Here is a 19,544-nt window from a genome sequence, read left to right as displayed (position 1 = left end):
GAATACACATGCACAGCTTAGAGGGCAAAAACCTGCACAAGCTCATATTTGCAATTTTCAATCTTTCCTGCCTCTTTCTTTGAGGAAAAATAAATAAATTCGAGGCTAATAAAATTGTGAAGCTGTTTGAATCACTATCATTAAGGAATTTGTACTTTTATTATGTGTTATGTAGTAACGAGTCATGACTATTGATATTGATGTTTTCAGAGTTTTGTTCAATTGGCTATGAATTCTTTGTAACATGTTTAATGTATAAGACTGTAATCCTTGATTTTTTTTTTTCTTGTGTTAATTTGGATTGCTTTGCCACTTTTTGTAGTAGAGTAGTATCGGCTTTAACTTGTTTCCTTGGATAAGTGAATAGTATTATCATTTTGGCGAAGTTGAAACAAGATATATGCTGGCATGCAACAATGAGATCAGTAGGTAAGAGTACTAAGATAAACAAACAGACAAGAGCTGGCAAAAAAGTCTAAAACCCAACAACCCGTCCAACCCGTCCATTAATTTTAAAGGATGGGTTGGATTAATTGGGTTATGGGTTTTGTTGGGTTGGGTAAGAACAATCCAATTTATTCATTGGGCAGGTTGGATTTTTATTTGGGTACCCAATACCCAACTTATTTAAAAGTAATTCAAAATAATAAATACAATATATTTTTTTTTTTAGTATAAGCAGGAGGACTTAAACCCGAAACCTCTTGCTTACACTCCCTTCCCCGTACCACCCAACTCATCCCTCCCACCAATAAATATAATATTCAATACACATATGCCTAACTATTTGTATTTGGACATGTGTTAATAATTCATTGATTAATTTGTATTCAAAATTCTCATATATATATATATATATATATTTTTTTCAATCAATTTTTTTAATTTTTATTTAAAAGAAATTTAAAATAAAAAATCATGCTTATTTTACTTTTATAACAGTAGTTAAACTTGTTCAACTTCTATAATAATTTATTATGCCTTTTAAGAGTATGTTGTTTTCCTCCCCTTTTTTTTTTCTTTTTTTTTTTTGTGGTTGTTCTCAAGTTGCTACTTGCTTTTGTTTGTTAATATTTCGTGTACGTAAAATAGAGTGTTAAATGTGTTCTAATTGCATTCCTTTTTAATATTTCGTGATTGCTTTTGTTTGTTAACATTTCGTGTACGTATAATATTGTACAAATTTCTTTTTTAACATTTTAGCATTATATAATTTCAGATTCTTCAAATTTACAAATAAAAGCTTACTTTGTATCAGCCTAATTTTTCGGTAATTCAAAATAATGCGATCCCAATGTGGTAAAAATGTCAGAACAGTTCATGAATTCTCCTCTCATAAACGAGATTTCAACTAAACTTACGACGCACATCATTTTATTCCCTAATTCTAACAACAAACAAACAGTTTGGCTAATAGAATTAATAGATATTCCTATAATTAAGAGAATCTTTAGGTGTTACATTTTTTCAGAGAATTACAATTACTTTAAGAAAGTTTTTTCAAAGGAGAAGTGTAATAATTGTAATTGTGCGTATTCACATGTTAAATTATGATATAATATGAGCCTATTAACAGTATCGTTAGAAATATCATATTCATAATTAATCGGGCATCCGGCAAAGAGTTGCTTATTAAGATACAAAACAAGCAAGCATAGTCTCACACAATCCCAAATATAAATTCCCTATATAACATGTCTTATATATTAAGAGTAGATGCACGCACAAATCAAAGTTTTTTAAGGGACACAAAAATTGATAGTGGATCAATGGAAGATATTATTGAAAAGATTAAGGTGGTGTTTTGTGTTGAGGGGGGGGGGGCGCTATGCTCTTCATTAAATGTACAATTTATTATCTAAAATTCACAATACAAGCAATATAAAATATTATTCTATTTATGATATGTTTCCAAGGAACTTAAGAAGTGAGTGTGTGTTTGTGTGTGTGAAAATACATTTATGTATGTGAAAATGTGTTTATATGTGTGAAAAAAATATTTTTGTGTGTTAAAGTGTATGTGAAAAAGTTTATGTATTAAAATGTATTAATTAATATGTTGGGTCATATTTGGATCATGGGTTTGAGATAACCCAATATGACTCAATCTAAAGTTGGACGGATTGAGTATAACCCATTTAAATGAAAACCCAATATTAACCCGCCCAACCCGCCCAATTGCCAGCCATACAACGGACGTTCACCATTTCAGTAGCTTTGATAGCATTCACAAGTACCAAGTCAGGAAAGTAAGTAGCTTTCAATAGTTACTGATCCATTAACTGGTAGAAATGAACTGCAATTCAGATTTGGTTCTATATTTTCCCAAAAAAGGGAATATGATGTATTTTTTATAACATCCCATGTTTCCTCAACTACGGACTCTATCTCATCAGGATTTTCTTGGCATGGCCCAGGTTAATCAAGGTGAAGCACATGAAAGAGCATCTAAATTTAACCATTGTAAGGAAAGACAGCAAAGATTTTATATTGAGTCGTAACTTTTTTAACTTTCAAGATAGGAACTCAGGGTTTCATGTTAGAGTGTACTAAGGGAAAACCTGAAGTCTTATGGGAGAAATTCAACAACACATTCATATATGCAAGGCAATATAGGTCAACTTTTTGCATTCATAGCATCCGTGTAGGCCTGTCAACGGGTCGGGTCTAGACCCGGATCCGTGAAATTATTGCGGGTATGGGTAGGGATTTAATTCCGTTTTCCGGATCCGGATCCGGATCCGTTTTGCCAAACAAAAAAACGGGTCGGATACGGAATATAGTATTCCGGCCCGTATTAGACCCGGATCCGGATATAAATGAATTAATAATTTTAAATATATATATTTATCAATATAATTTGATTAGAGTGATGTATTTTAATAAAGTTAATTTGATTTCTTTTCTTATTTGGTTTTTTCTTTGCATTAGTTAAAAATTAGTTTACAAATATATTTTTTTTTCATTTTTATTAGAAATTATAAATTTTGCTAAATTTGTTCGGGTAGACCCGGATCCGGATCCGGGACCCGCCGGACCCGCCGGATCCGGATCCGGAACATAGAATAAAAGACCCGTCGGGTAAACGGGTCGGGTCCGGGTCCGGCATAGTAATTCGGGTCCGGGTCCGGAATAATGAATTCCGGCCCGGACTCGGCCCGTTGACAGCCCTACATCCGTGTCTGGTTGATTTTGTTACCACAAATATGTGCTTTTTCTAATGCATCATCCAACTCTTGTAGAAGACGAGTAGCCCTATTGCAACAAATTGCCTGGAAGAAAATCCAAGAGTTTAGAACATATCTAGGGGAAAAACCTTGCACCAATATCAAAATTATGTAACAAAATTGAAAGTAATGGTCACAGTTATTAAACCCGGCCCGGTCTGATGATTCAATCGGTCAACCCAATAAACTGATCAGTAGATCGGGCTAGATCTCTAATTAGATCGAATGTGAACAAAACGCATTGGCTTGTCAATGAATTGGTAGTTCAACCGAATTGAACCCAAAACCCAGCCAATTGAACCGAGTAGAACATTACTTGCTGTTGGTTCAACCGATCAATCCGGTGAATTGATAAATAGACTAGGCTAGATCTCTAATCAGATCGGATATGAACAAAACTTGTTGACTTGTCAACAAATTGGCAGTTCATCCGGATTAAATCGAAAACCCAGCCAGTTGAAGGTGAGCCGATCAATAGACTAGGCTGGATTTTTAATTACATCGGATGTGAATAAAACTTGTTTTAAATTTGGCTCTGTCCAACGATTTAACCGGTCAAATCAATGAATTTATCAGTAGATTGGGCTAGATCTCTAGTTAGATTGGATATGAATAAAACTCATTGAGTTGTCAATGAATTGGTAGTTCAACCGAATTGAACCCAAAACCCAGCCAATTGAATCGAGTAGAACATTACTTGCTGTTGGTTCAACCGATCAATCCTGTGAATTGGTAAATAGACTGGGCTAGATCTCTAATCAGATCGGATAGGAACAAAACTTGTTGACTTGTTAATGAATCGACAATTTATTTGGATTAAATCGAAAACCCGACCAGTTGAAGATGAGCCGGTCAATAGACTAGGCTGGATCTCTAATTAGATCGGATATGAATAAAACTTGTTGACTTGTCATTGAACCGGTAGTTCATGCGCTTGTCATCCGAATTGAATCGAAAACCAAGCTAATTGAACCGGGTAGATCATTAGTTGCCGTTAGAAAAATTTAGAGAACATGCTATAGTGGTTCAAACTCATGACCTCATGCATGTCACCAAGAGTACCTGCCGCCAAGCCACTAACTCACTTGCTGGTTACTAGCCTGTCTTATAGTAGATATTAGTCCATTGTTTCTTTGTTCTTTATTTTATTTCTCTAAAACAAAATTTAGTTGGAATCTTTTAATAAAATTTATTACTCCCCACTCTATTAAGTTATGAAATGGATTTCAGAAATAACATATTATACAATTCATTTAAAGGCAAATATTGTTTCTAATTTCATAAATAATTACACTAAATATAAGTAATATTATACACTTGAAGTTGGTGGATTATCAATTAAATTTAGATTTTATTGATTCTTATAAGAATTAATCATTCTACAATGCATTAGGCCAAATGAGCATTTGCTATTGTATAGTTCATTATAGTTTAAACTATATACCCTATATTAAAAAAATTATGAGACATAATATTTAAATATATTTAGTGACTTATCGGTTCAAGCACTTATTCATTGGTCGAATCAATAACCCATTGATTCGCCTCCTTTACCAATAACTATGATAATGGTTTTATGTTTCCCTCTCATTTTCCTATCTATTTATTTTTCACATAACACAAGTAGTAGCCTACTCCAAGTTGGACATGACCATGGTTTCCGAACTGCCAAGTTTGGTGCCATGAAAAGGTGAAACTAGAATCATTCCTTCTTTTTTTTTTTTTTCCCTTCCCACCCATTCCTATCCCCAACTACCAAGTGCAGGATTTGAATCCTACATTTGATAGTGAAAAATATTCTAATAATTCTTCCCTAACTATTGGGCTAGAATCATTCCTTGTAAGGATAGTTCTGATGTCGATTCTGGTCACACTTCAGACTTCTTTAGTCTTCCATTTGGTTATAAAATGGGGATTACAGAAAAATAAGATAATGAATTTAGAACGAGGAACAAATAAAGGTAATGAATATAGAAGAAAAATAAAACTTCTGTGTACATATTATTATTAGCTAATAAGGAAAAGAAAAATGATATAAAGTCTATAAGAAAAATCTCATACCATTGATTCCTTAAGGGAAAAAAAAACATAAGTTTCTTCAATGTGGATAGTTGGATTTGATCTCCTATACTTAATAGTACAAGGTTCAAACCGGAAGTACAATAGGGAACCAATCCCCCTCCTTCGTTTTTCTTTGTATCATAGTTCGAGCCGATTCTAGTTCCAATTTTATACAAAATGTTATACAAAATATACACTTATATGTACTAAATAGCGGAATATTACCAATGTAAATCCACTATACCTCCTTCCTCCATGTCTCCTTCCTAATTTATGCCTAATCCAAAATAATGAATGGATTATCATAAGCTATTTATAGGCTAGGTTAGGAGCTTGACAAATATTCAATCCCTAGGGTTTCCTTTCGTTAAGAGAATGTTACCATAAATCATAATTGAAAATATCTCTAACTAATTAATTGATTATTTTGAAATATTAATTACTAGAAGAAATCGATCGATCATCGTCCAATGGAAGATACTAATCAATTATTGACGAAATATCACTCAATTACTTAAGACGTCAATTATTTTACAATGAATCACGTGGATCACCATCGCTTCTAAAAGAGGCAAGTCTTACACGAAACCACAGCCACCCCTACTCGAAACTGTATTTACAATCAATTAGAGAAAGATTTGCACATGCATTGTTGGATGGGAAATACATTATGAATCATCATAAATTTCAACACCTCAGAAATCCTGATATTTTCTGTAACGTCATTTTACTGCAAAAGAGATGGTGATATGGAAGGCATCGATCTTAGCTGTGTTCTTATGCCCCAAATCAACCTCCACACAGCCTCAGAACAATTCTCATTTCTCCATGCCACTTGGCTTATTAATTTAGAGTACGCCATCACGGCTAGGCAAGCAAAAGTGGCCCATCAAATTGGACTAATTTTTGGATTTTTGTAGCCACCAAAAGACAGTGTAACATGCCAGTTGACAGGGAAAGACTTGTCCCCATGCATGAACATGCGCGCATGTCCATGATGTAATATATATATTACATTAAAAAGACAGGAAAACCGGAAACCTTAATTGCATACATCCTTGTCAATTGTCACTCTCTTCTCTTTCGGCTTAGGGGTATGGGCCTATGGCTGTTACGTGACTTGTGAAACGACATTTTGAATTGATGTCAAATTGATATCTAGCTTGTTTTTCCACATTCCTGCCGAATTAATCATTTATATCCCTTCATTTTAGTTCCTTTTTTTTTCATTTTAGGTTAATATTATGCACAATATTAATTTAACATTGGGTTACAATTTTCTAAAGAAAATCTTTTTTTATTTTTCATAAATATATTTTTCAATCACCTTTTTATGTCACATACATCAAATTATGACGGTACATTTTTCTACAAAAATTTCAAGAAAACATTAATCCATACGGGCGCAATTTTTCATGACAATTCTCCTGTAATTGCTTTTAGAAACAGAACTATCGGTTAATTAGCCTAATTTTCTGTGATTTGTTTAATCATATGATATTTATATATATCGTCTTCCTGCTTGTGTATATTTTTTCTCCTCATTTATTAACCTTTTTTAAGTTTTGAAGGTACCATGGCTCATTTGTAGTATAATTTACCTTTCACATTTGTGGTTCATGTCTTTATAATAATGAATAAATACTACGGTGCATGACGTCGTCGGACAGCTTGTTCAAGTAATCTAGCTAATTTAATCAAGTGTAAACTAGCTGTATAATTGCATAATTAAACCTACACACTACATCACAATACTTGTTAATTGAATCACAACCTCATATGTTCAAACCATTTTTAGCGATCATTAAGCTGCCGCGAGGTTTATTAATCATCACATATTTCCACTTTGATAACTATTCAGATATATACCGGACTCTAAATATTTAATTACAGGGAAACCTACATCTTTTTTTGATAAGAAAACATATTTCAATAACGGATTACTGGAAATCGTCCAGCACGATTGATATACATTACTGCCTTAATGGCAGATAAAACATGCACTAAAATTATAGATCTGCAATTTAACAAATACATAAGACTTAAGAAATTGAGGACAGATCTAAAAAGTACCATAAATTTTAAAATCATTCCATCATAGAACAAATCGTTGCAGCTCACTCTGTGCATGCTGTAATCGTCAGATCTGCTAATCAACAGTTGTAAGGTCCAATAAAGATGATGAGATCTGCCGAGATAGATCCAAATCTGAAATAAATTCATCCATAGATATTTGTGAATGTCTATTCCCTCAGATCTGCTATCCAACTGGTTCAAGGGGAAGCCTACATCTAAGCCATAGTCACTGAATTTCATATCTAGAGTTCTAAGTTTAAGGGGCTATTTCTTATCTTGAGTTCTAAGTTTAAGGGGCTTCTTCTTGTTTAAATTAACATGTAATATTCTAATCATGATTGTGACGGTAATTATACCAGTTGACAAATAGCAAACACACAAAGTAACGAGCTTTATTCCAAGAATATTGATTTCTTGAAAGAACCTCCTTAGAGCTTGTTTAAAGTGTTTGACTAATAGATCAAGCTTTGTTTAACGTTGGGGAGGTGTATTTGACATAAATGGATGCTTCAATCAAATTTATTGTGGAATACAAGCAAGAAATATTAGGTACAATTCTAGAGATAAAATTATATGTGTTCTACTTGGTAGTTGTGTTTCACGCATATTTGGTATCCATGGTTTTCACATGAAGCGAAACTTTTAATGTTGACATATACACGATCCTTATCCAGCAACACTTTTTCATTACGCAAAAATCAACATTAAAAAAAATAAAATAAAGTGAATAAAATAGACATTCAGTTCAGTGTCAAGAAAGTCTTTCCAATTGATCAGGATTTGATGTTTTTCTCAAGATATTTTGGAAATTTTTGTTTCACGTAATTTTGGAGGTTAGAGTGCTCAAAGGGAATATGGTGGAATATTTTGTGCATCCCTTTTAAAGAAATATTAGGCCGAGCCACTAGAGTGAATAAAGATATTGCTTTGATGGGATAATTTCAGAAACCTCCCTAGAGGTGAGGTTTCTGACTATTTCACTGGCCTCCCTCTTAACTTTTGAAAATTATACTAACCTCCCTTGAAATTTATTATCTTGTAACATTTAGGTCCAACCAGCAATTAAAAAGTAATATTAGGAGAAAGAAGATAATATAATTCCACCAATGTCCCTCTTCTACTCAATTGTTTAATTAATGTAATACCAGCCTAAACATTAAAGAAAACACTAAAATTTGTTGTTTATCATCAGGGAATAAATCACATATGGCATCAAAAATAGTATATCATTGTATATATTAAACTTAATGTAAGATCCAAATTGTTCTTTTCAGTTACAAACCCATTGTTAAACATGATCAACAACAAATAATCAAAAAAATCTGTAACCAAGATATTACAAAGAGCAAACTTTAATACCATAAAAACCTCAGTAACTAACCTTAATATGTTGACAAAAACATTTATGATGTTAAAGCTTATTCTATGTAATATTTTGGTTGCAAAATTTTTTATTATTATTATTATTGATCATGTTTGACAATGGCTATATAACTAAAAAGAGTAATTTGGATCTTGTATTAAGTGAAAAAATATATACTATTTTTTAATGTTATATGTGAATTGATCCCTAATGATAAACAACAAATTTTAATATTTTTCTTTAATGTATGAATGGGTATTAAATTAATTAAATAATGTTATAGAAGAGGGGCAATAATGAAATCATATTATTTTTTCTTTTCTAAAGTCATTTTTTAATTGTTGATTGGGTCTAAAATAATTTTACAACATAATTAACCTCAAGGGAGGTTAGTGTAATTTTTAAAACATAGAGGGGACTATAGTAAAATAGTCAGAAACCTCAGGGGAGGTTTCTACAATTATCCCTAATTTGATTTTGGTAATCCCCCTGAAAAATCGAAGATGATAGGTGCTGCGATTCTGAGAATTACAGATTCACTTGGCCTAATTATACGCAGATTTGTCGACAACATCCTGCAAGAGACCACCTCAAGTTCTCAACGTCCGTTGAAAAAGTTCCAAGGAGTTTTAGGCCTCTTCTTATTCAATCTCTTTGGTGCACCCCGTCAGCTTTCTAATTTATCGTAATTGCCTGCATAAAACGAGGCTAAAAAACTAAATTACTCGATACTCAAATCATCGTCAACTCTTGAAGAGCTCCTTCGAATGTGATTTACCAAAGCAATCAAGCCAAATATGAACAGAGATTTGCATCTAGTAAAGTTTTGATCTGAACTCAAAAGGCGTAAACTTTGAAATTTATATATCAAAACTTAAGCGACTCGTATTCAGCTCTATAAATAAAAAGTCAAACTTGTACATAACTTGAAGTCCGTTAAAATAAATAAACAAGTTTAAGCTAGTGCTCAACTTGACTAAACTTGTTTACACCCTTATTGAATTGTAAGCATGAAAACTAGGAAGACAATTTAGCTTCAAGATACCCCCACTTGAAAAAAATAGCAATCGTTTAGAGAGTAATCCATGATCACCTTGTAAAGACAAAATATATATACCAAGTAATGCTAATCTTTCGTATGTACTACCACCAAACCAGTTGACTTTTGACAATATATCCTCTAATCCGCCCTGTTGAGGCAAAGAAAAATATATCAAGAACATCATATAGAAATCTCTCTTCTTGTAGAAATTAAGTAAAAGGAATAGGTCAGGTCAAAGCAGCCCATAATCGTACTTTCAAATAAACTAGGAATCCATTTTTGGACCAAACTCCTCCAACCCAATTAAATAAATCTAGATAAGTTAGTCGTACAACATAGTTGTTTCTAATCTTTGAACTGTACGCCCTTTTAAAGATCTTGATAGAATTGAAACATTAGTGCATGTGAATCAATTGAAGATTGTCAAACCTTGAATACAACACCTTAAAGAGCTAATGATCATATGTGGAAGATTGTAGATATTGTTGCTTTCGAATAGAATCAGTGTATTGAAATGGAGGCTCTGGCAGACCATGTCAACTGTAAAAAGCTAGCATACTAGATGTTGATTTTAGATGCATTAATTGCAGGGTGTTTTCACATCCCCTAAGGACAAAGAAATTGGAGCTACAATTTTTCCTTCAATTATTCCTGTAGAAAGACCTTCTACTTGTAATCAAAAGAGCTTTAGCATGAATTTTTGTCATAATACAAAGAGCCCCTCTTTGAATTCTGGGATTAATTGGTCATCCTTCAAATTTCTCTTTCCCTACTATTTGTATTTAATTTGAGGATTATGTTCATAAACAGTGTATTAGGTAAGGTGATGCCGACCTGAAAACTTGCTATATATAGCTTAAGAAGATAGGTTTAAGGTCACTATAATTATGTCAAATCCGAAAGGATCATTATTATAAAAAGTCATAATACGCTTATTAAGGGATGGTTTAAATTTGACCAAAGTATTTAATAAAATTCATGATGAGCTTTTGTTGAACTACTTTGAGAAATTTGTCATAGATGCTGCTGCGTCCACGTAATTTAGATATACTTGAGGTTTTCTTTGTCGAAGTTTTCTAGGACGTATCTTAGACCATACGTACCTTCTTCTTCTTCTTTCATCTCTTTGAAAGGGGAAAAAAAAAAAAAAAAAAGCATTATCTATTGCTAACTTTAGCTAATTAAATTACGTGACAGTTTCTTAATTAGGCAGAATACCCAACAGAAGAAATCAAAGAATTTTGAAAGAGATGTCACATGTGGCTAGTGTTTAAATTAATCTCTTCCACATGTGTAAGAAAGGGTACTGAAATAGACCCCCTTTTAGTATGTTACGCAAATTTCTGCTGGACTAATTGAAATATGCTCTTTGTTACATGCATTAGTTTGAAGGCCTTATAAATATATAGCAACTTAGAAAATCATAAGTTTTTTTTTTTTTTGTGCAGGATAATTAAAGAAAATTAAAGTTTGAGAAAATGTAACAACGTAGATGTGAAAATTCCAACTCTGTGTTTGGCTTACGCCACTACAAGAATGAGTGGCCCAAATGTGGTCTAATATCCTAAACCCCAACCCCCACATCCCCTTCCTCTCCCTCTTCATCCCCAGCCGCAACACCAATCCCCCCTCCCCCTGCCCCAAAAAATAACCCTAGATATTTTAGGTTGGTGTAGAGCAATTATTTGGCATATGCAATGGTTGGTTCAAAACTAATTGAAAAGTTCTACATGAATATGTATAAACTCCACTTGCTAATTCACATATTAAGTGGGACTCACTTAGCATGTTAAATGAAATCAAATGGAACCTTTGTGTATTCATGTGAAATTTTTATTGGTTTTGAAGCAACTACTTGACCTGCGCACCGAAACGTATAAAAATTTCCCAAACACCCCAAAGAAAAAGAAAAAAAAAAATCATCCCAAGGACCCCTTTTTCTTTTTTTTTTCCTAATTTGATAAGTATCTTTGGTGTAACAATTGCGTATAACCATATGGTTGAAATTCAATCGCGTAATGTAATTGGGCACCTGTTAATACATCTAAAATTCACCTAACCTATCATGTATATATACGCACTAATAATTACTTTTTCTCTTGCATTTATACACTTTCGCTACTTAATCTCCTTGCATTTATATACTTTTTCTAATTAATCTCATATTTGTAAAAATATAACACCTGAAATACATTTTAACGAGTGCTTATGGGGCACTCGTTACATAGGCCGATAATGTAATATGCAGCCACATATAATTAATGACACAGTGCGATCTTGATTACATGATCTATAAGAAATGAAGGTTATCAAATTGTTGGCTCTCTTAATTAACTAAAAGTAGAGGTGGCAAAATGGGCGGGATGGGCGGGATTTGCTTGGGTTTAAGATGGAATCGAGTCATATGGGTTTGGGCCCAACCTTACCCATATATGTTTTGGGACTAACTTGGGCGGGATCACTTTGGGATGGGTTTAGATTGATCCCGCCCAATACCCAAATCTATTTTCTACATATTTTTTTCCTTTAATTTATTTTTTATTTTTTAATATAATTTTAATATTTTTGATTTATTAAATTTCTTTTAGTTTTATTAAATAAACATGCAAGTGCTTTATACTCAAGATTATCACCAAAAATTGGATTAACAAATAAAGGAAAAGATAGATATACAATCATGACTATAAAAATTGTTAAAGATAATTTTTGAATCTAAGACTCCGTTTGGATTGGCTATTTTTTCAAAAAATAAGATTTTCAAATACAATGTTACAGTAATATACAATAACTCAAAAAACATCCCATCCATATTAGTATATCAAATATTTCAAAAAATATTTTATAGTAAAAATTTTTCATATACACTACTACAATAAAATATTTCAAAAACACCCCCAAAAAATAGTTAATCCAAACGGAGCCCTTGCTATTTGAGCCCAATGGGTACCCAAGCAATTTCCAAAATTTCCCATCAATTAATGGGTACAATTGGGATTTGTCCCATTTTAAACCCAATATCAAATCCTAATACCCATCCCGCCCAAAGTCTCAATGGGAATGGGTAACCCATTGGGACTTGGGACAAATTGCCACCTCTAACTAAAAGCATACGAATTTCCATAAATACGGAACAAAACTAAATGACTAATTTGACTATAAGAACTTTACCTTGGGGGAAATAAGAACAACAACTCCTCACATGAATTTCAGTATCATTTTAAACATCAGGAAAGTAGTTGTAAATTTAGATCCAAAAACTAAAGAAAAACGGAGGCATACGATAAAGATAGCTAGATTGCTACCGTCCTCGTCTTCTGTATGGAAGTTTAGAACCTTTCAAGACCAACAACGTTTTAAGATTGTTGTTGTCTTGTTAGGCTACTCATTAGCATTCACGAGTGGGAAACGGTTCAGTGGGTTCCCCACCTTGCTCTGCTCCCCAGCTTTGATTGAAATTGCAACAAGCCAAGTCATTTGGGACCCTCAGGGAAAGGATCAAAATTGGGCAGATTTGTGCTAGTGTCACAATGGATTCAACCATATCTACAAGTATATAAAATTTGACCAAATGATGTATATAGAGATGACATTCGGGACCAAAAGATAACAACAAAAGCTTTGAGAATGACAAGTTTCGACTGTCAAATCCTATTTCCTTTGTAATTTGATGCAGAATGTTGGGATTTACCATATTAGATCTCTATCATATGGGAGGAGAAAGTGTAATCCATCGCTAAGAAGGTATATATGCCAAAATTAAAATACGATTATTAGATATAATCGTACGTACAAGTAAATGCAAAGCGATATACAATTAAGAGTGGACAATTGCTCTCTACTTTGAAAAATTATAAAATACGGTTATAAAGTGTTTTTAAGTTCAATAGGTATACAATTGTCCTTTTTAAATTTTGTAAACCTCCACATTCCCTTTATTTTTCCCTCTACATAGAAATTATTATTGTTACCATCCATGTAAAGGTGTTGGATCTATTCAAAGTGAAAAATTAGTGCCACTTGAAGGATAGAAAATCTCCAAAAAAAAAAAAAAAAAAAAAGTTTCAGCTAAATACATGACAGTTATCTTTTCTTGCTTAACTCCTTATCATTATGGCAAAAAACATAGGCAAGCAATAAGAATTGTCTTCGCAATCAACCGATTCATGAGCAATTTGAAGATATATATTAATATATATTAACAACTGCTTTACTAAATGCAACACATACAAAGTAATAGAGAAATGGTTGATTTTCCAATGTAAAGACATTTTTATACATGCTAAAAGAAGATGTGTATGCGAATCAAAATCATGTAACATGCATCCAGACCTTTTCATAAAAAAGAAGTTTAAAGAACAATGTAAGAGCATTGTTTGAATTGCAATTTTTTGAAGAAAACTTCTATATTTTTCGTCAACATATTTTTCAGTCGCATCTTAATTCATATATATCAAATCGTTACAGTATATTTTTTCACCAAAAATTCTAACAACTAGCAATTCAAACGGGTTCTCCAAAAAATATAGCCTAGTATCATATGCATATGTAATGTTTATCTGAATTATAACTAGTATCTGCCTAGTATCTATCATATGCATATGTAATGTTTATCTGAATTACACAAGGCAATCCTCAAAAAAATATATATATTTTGTACAGGGCACATGGGAAAGCTCCGAGTCTAAGAAATATATATTTATGTATTTATTTATTTATATATATCAATGTCGCCACCTAAAATATTAAATGAATTTCATCCTTTGGGCAAGTCAAAAACAAAAACACATCCACCCCAGATTGCAACAACACCTTGACCTTCAAGCATGCATTAACACCGTGAATTACATAGGTCCACACCAGCACGCCACTCCCCGCCGAAAAAAAAAAAAAAAAAAAAAAAACAAGAACGTCAAATGTACAGTGGAATTAGGGTCTTGGTCCCCCACTTGACCCGACACACAAATCTTTCTATTTTCAAATATTACTGCATAAACAAAAGTATTTGATAATCACTTTGAGAAATGGGAAAGCATTGCCAGTTGATGGTAATTTTTGTTCAATACATTGCGCTTATGATTATGATATTTCTGCCACACCAGGTAAGGTCATGATGATGATGATGTGATCGTGGACGAGGTACTAAAGAAATCATGATATAATTCCAGCTAGGTAAGATAAACATTTGAAAACATAGAAGTCGTTGGCTTGCTGCTGATATAAACGTGCCAATACATTTTTCTTTTTCCGGCCAGTTGGCGGCCAAGAATCCGATGGGCTTGAGCGGAGGTGCATGCATATTTGTAGGACGAGACTTACTTTGCAAGTGTATATTCCCTCCGTCTCATTATCGTTAATGTCACATTTTCACTTTAATCTTTTTTTTTTTTTTTTGACTAGTTGGAGGCCAAGAATTCAGTGGGCTTGGGTGGAGGTGTATGCACATTTGTAGGATAAGACTTAGGATGCATTTGATAAAATTGAAATTTAAAAATTAAAATCTGGAATCTGAAATTTAAAGTTTAAATTCATTGAATTATTAAATATTAATTCTAATACATTTGAGTGTATATTACATTCAGTGATAAGTGAATAGCTAGCTTATCACTTAATTTTAGAAACAAGTTTTGCCTAGAAAATTTAATGTTACTTAATTAATTCAGATGTTCAATTTTTGGTTATCAAACGGTATGAATATGTTAAAATCTTAATCCATTAAGTTTAAGCGTTGAACTGGTTTATTAAATAGGATCTTACTTCGCAAGTGTATATTCCATCTGTCTCATCATTAATGTCACGTTTCCACTTTGTTGATATTTCAGAATAAAAATCACCATTTCATACGTATAGTTTTCAATTTTACAAATTTCTAAAGAACAGCTCTGATATTGGGACGCAGGAAGTCTAATATGTCATTACACAAAGCTGTTTTCCAATAAAAAAAAAAAAAAGTAACTAATGAAACAGTTTCAAGTTTGATTTTTTCAGCTCTCTCTAGTTTGATAGAGCAAATTGTAATATGGAGATCCTCCAGTGGCATCATTTATTTTTGTGTTGATTGATTGCTTGTTTGATCCATGGAAAATTTCAAACCTTACGAGAGAAAAAAAAAGAAAGGGAGGAGTTTGAAAGTCGAATCATTATATTCGGCTAACTAACAGTCGCGCCGCCAGATCGAAGAGATGAGAATCAATCCTACTTGCATCCGTTTGTGTGATTACAAATTTGCAGATTCTTTGAATCTTTCATGGCAACATAATGTCGCAAGTTGGTGGGGCGTGAGTCAGCACAACTGGCTGTTCAGTTTGCAGACTTTATTCAACCAAAAAAAGAGAAAATTAATTAAAAAAAGAAAAAAGAAAGAATGTCACGAAACACTAGATTCTGCCCTTTTCTTTTTTTCTTTTTTAATTTTAGATGAGTGAAAAATTCTCTAGTTAATCCTTTTTTCTATTTGCTTTTTCGCTTGTATAAAAATATTCATTAATTGTCCGATTCGATATTTAAGTTTCTCACGTTTTCCAATCTAAATAAATTTGGATGATGAAGATCTTTAATTTCTGCGGGTATAATGATTTTGACGCGGTTGAGCATGAGGCCCATGGTGTTCAAATAGACCCTGTGAAAGTACCCCAAGACCCAGTGACACGAGCACGAGCTAAGAGATTCAAGAAATCCCTCCAAGCCTTGGTCCGTGCCGTCCAAGCCCAAGAAAAACCCGCCATTGAAGGAATTGAGTTGGAAGATACTTGTACGACTACTAAAATGCTGCTTACAATTGAAGATGCAAATATTCAAGCTCCAAACAGCGGGCTAAGTCGTAGTTAAGTACCCTCGCTAAGCCGTACGGGGTAGTCACGGCTGTAAATAGTCTCAAGTCGCATGTTACATTCAGTTTTTGAGAGTATTGACTAAAATTTCCAGAATTTCATCCATTCCTTGTGGCAAATTCTCTTAGTTTGTGAAAGTTAAGTTGAACATCCTAGACTGTTCTTGACTTATCAATCAAGCACACACACTTGATTGTGGCGTCCTCTACCGTTAAATCTATTCTTGAGTGGTCCAAGTTCGGGTTCAACGCCATCAAATCTTCAACGTATTCCTCTAGATCTGAAGTAGCTTCCGCGTCTCGCATCAGATTTCTAAATTATTAAAGAATTATAATTTTCCCAAATTGCTTTTAATTAGTACTTTATTAAGTGAAAAATAAAACAACGAAGAAAGTCACATTCTGAAAATTAGGATCTTTACTTGGGGAAGTTTTTATTTAACATTGTCGTATGCACAAGAGCAATCAATATCCACGAGTGATTAGTTGGACTTCTTTTTGAACCATATGTGGTCAAGCTTAAAATCATCTATAATCAATTCTTTTTAAAATACATATGCCTCGAAGTCTACATTGAATATTCAAATGACTTTAAGACCAATCCACTTATCTGACTTTTATGTTCAAAAGAAATAACCTTAGAGCAATTATGCATGTGATTGAAAAAGACCCACAATATATAAAACTCAAAATCCCTGGAAAATTATTATAGGTCGAGAAATTCTTTTTTTTTTCAAATTTGAGCTAAAATGTCTTTTTAATTCGGCCAAAACATCTCATAAAGGGTGTTAATAATTTACTAGCTAGCTTGATGAGGAAAATTCTTGATATATTAGAATTCATTAGATAATGCAATATTTCATATTTTTTTTAACCCTTTATTATGTAAAATCTCATCAAATAAGCATCAACCTGCACTGTTAAATATTGAAGAGCCACATATAAATTCATCTTTTAGTTGAAAACAACAAGATTACAAGTAAAAATAATTCAAAAAAATTGTAACAATAGCCCAAAAAAATAATAATGATGTGTGGATTTAATTCGTCCCAACAGTTTACAATTCCAAACTAGGAGGATCAAGTTCAATACCTCCTGTTGTGGAAAGAAAAATACGAAGATGTCAGAATTTGTAATTTTCAGAATTACAGACAAATCTTAACTACTATTTTTTATAAAAAAAAAAAAAATTTATCATTATTCTATTTCTTTATCTCTATTTTTTCAGGTATTATCAACCTGATTTATAGATATTTTTTCGATTATTTTAAATATCAAACTATTATTTTGGATTCACGAAAATCCAATTACTTTCTAAGCACTTCAAACAACCTATAAAAATTTGAAATAATTAAAAAAAAATTCGTCAAATTCCTCAGTCAAAACGCAGCCCACTACCGGACCAAGACATTCTAGACTAATAAACGTGGTGCCAAGGTTCTTCATTAAATTTGTACGTTAAATCTTGACTGGGGTAGACCCTTCCCAGGAGGTGAGGTGATGTTAAAAGTGTGGATTGTGCGGAAGAAGATGAAGACTAGCAACGGCGGCTCCAGCAGCGCCGCCCCTACCACGAAGTTTCTGGCGAACATGAGTCCAACACTAACTGAAAGTGAAAGGCAATGTTCATTTAACATGGACAGCCTTTTCTCTGCAAAATCTATCAAAAGTTTAGTCACGCCGCCCACTTTGTTAACTTTTCCAACTTTCACCTATGACTGGAAATTAATGTTGTCTCCTACATAGGTTTTCTTGCTTCTAACTTTCAATGCCCAACTTTTGAACCATTTTTTTTTTCTTGAATTTTCTGTTCAGACTTTTGAATGGTAGGGGGGAAGACACTCATTTCTCAGACCACCTGCCATAGATTTACCTTCTTTTGCTAGTGGGACCTTTTTGGGAGTGTTTGCCAGCTCATTTCTCTATATATTGTAGGTATATTCCATCTTGATGAACATCCAAACAAAAATTTTAAAAATTTTTTTAAAAAACAAGAAGAAGGAAAGGAAGAAAAAAGGATTCTTCTTCTATTATTTGTAATATGAAGTTAACAGGAAATTACCGTGTACATCAAATACAGATAACTTTTCTACGAAATTTTGGGTCATGTTTGGATTGCATTCTTCTGGACTTTTTTGTAGAAAAATTATTGTAGCGATTTGATATATGTGAAGTAAAAAGGTGATTGAAAAATTTATTCACGAAAAACGTAGCAATTTTTCGACATTTTTGTGGACAATAATAATCAGGTTGAGCAATTGTAAGATACATTTCATGATCCAGATGAAGTTGATTTGGAATTAGATGGATGAGATTAAATGTGGATCACAATTTCAATGAGTGATAAAATTTGTCGTACTATTTGTGCATGCTTGTCTTTGTATCATTCTTGGTATCACAAAATACGCTATGCATTTTTAGTAATCAATGTGAAAATATGTTTATTATCAAGCTTCAATTTAGTAGAACAGAGAAGGGGAAGAAATTTGTTTCCTTAGATTCTCTTTTTCTTTCCCAACAATTTCTCATTATGGGCTTCACAAATATTATTTAACATTTTCAGGAATTATCTTCACATTGATCAATTTATGAGTAAAATTTTGTGTATTACTCAGTTAATAGTTATTGGATCTTAAGGGGAAAAAAACTAAAATATGATATTTATAAAAGAGAACTAGCAGTGAATATAATAAAAAATAGAATAGAAAGTGGCACAGGGAATGAGACAGAAGATGTGTTGCGTGGAAATACCAAGAATATTTTTTTGTTTGCTAAAATCATGATTTAAAAATTCTTTTCTTAACACGGTTGTCCGGTTTGAATCACCAAATTTGGATCCGGGAATCCTATTCTTTATCAATCTTGTGTGCTCAAGAAGAGAGGCTAGGATTGAGATAAACAAAAACAGATAAATTCTCCTTTATCTTTTTTATCCATAAATAGTGCTGG

Source organism: Coffea arabica, chromosome 10c (genome assembly GCF_036785885.1).
Source record: "Coffea arabica cultivar ET-39 chromosome 10c, Coffea Arabica ET-39 HiFi, whole genome shotgun sequence".
Taxonomy (NCBI): Eukaryota; Viridiplantae; Streptophyta; class Magnoliopsida; order Gentianales; family Rubiaceae; genus Coffea; species Coffea arabica.
The sequence above is the reverse complement of the archived record's forward strand: the minus strand, read 5'-3'. Positions refer to the sequence as shown.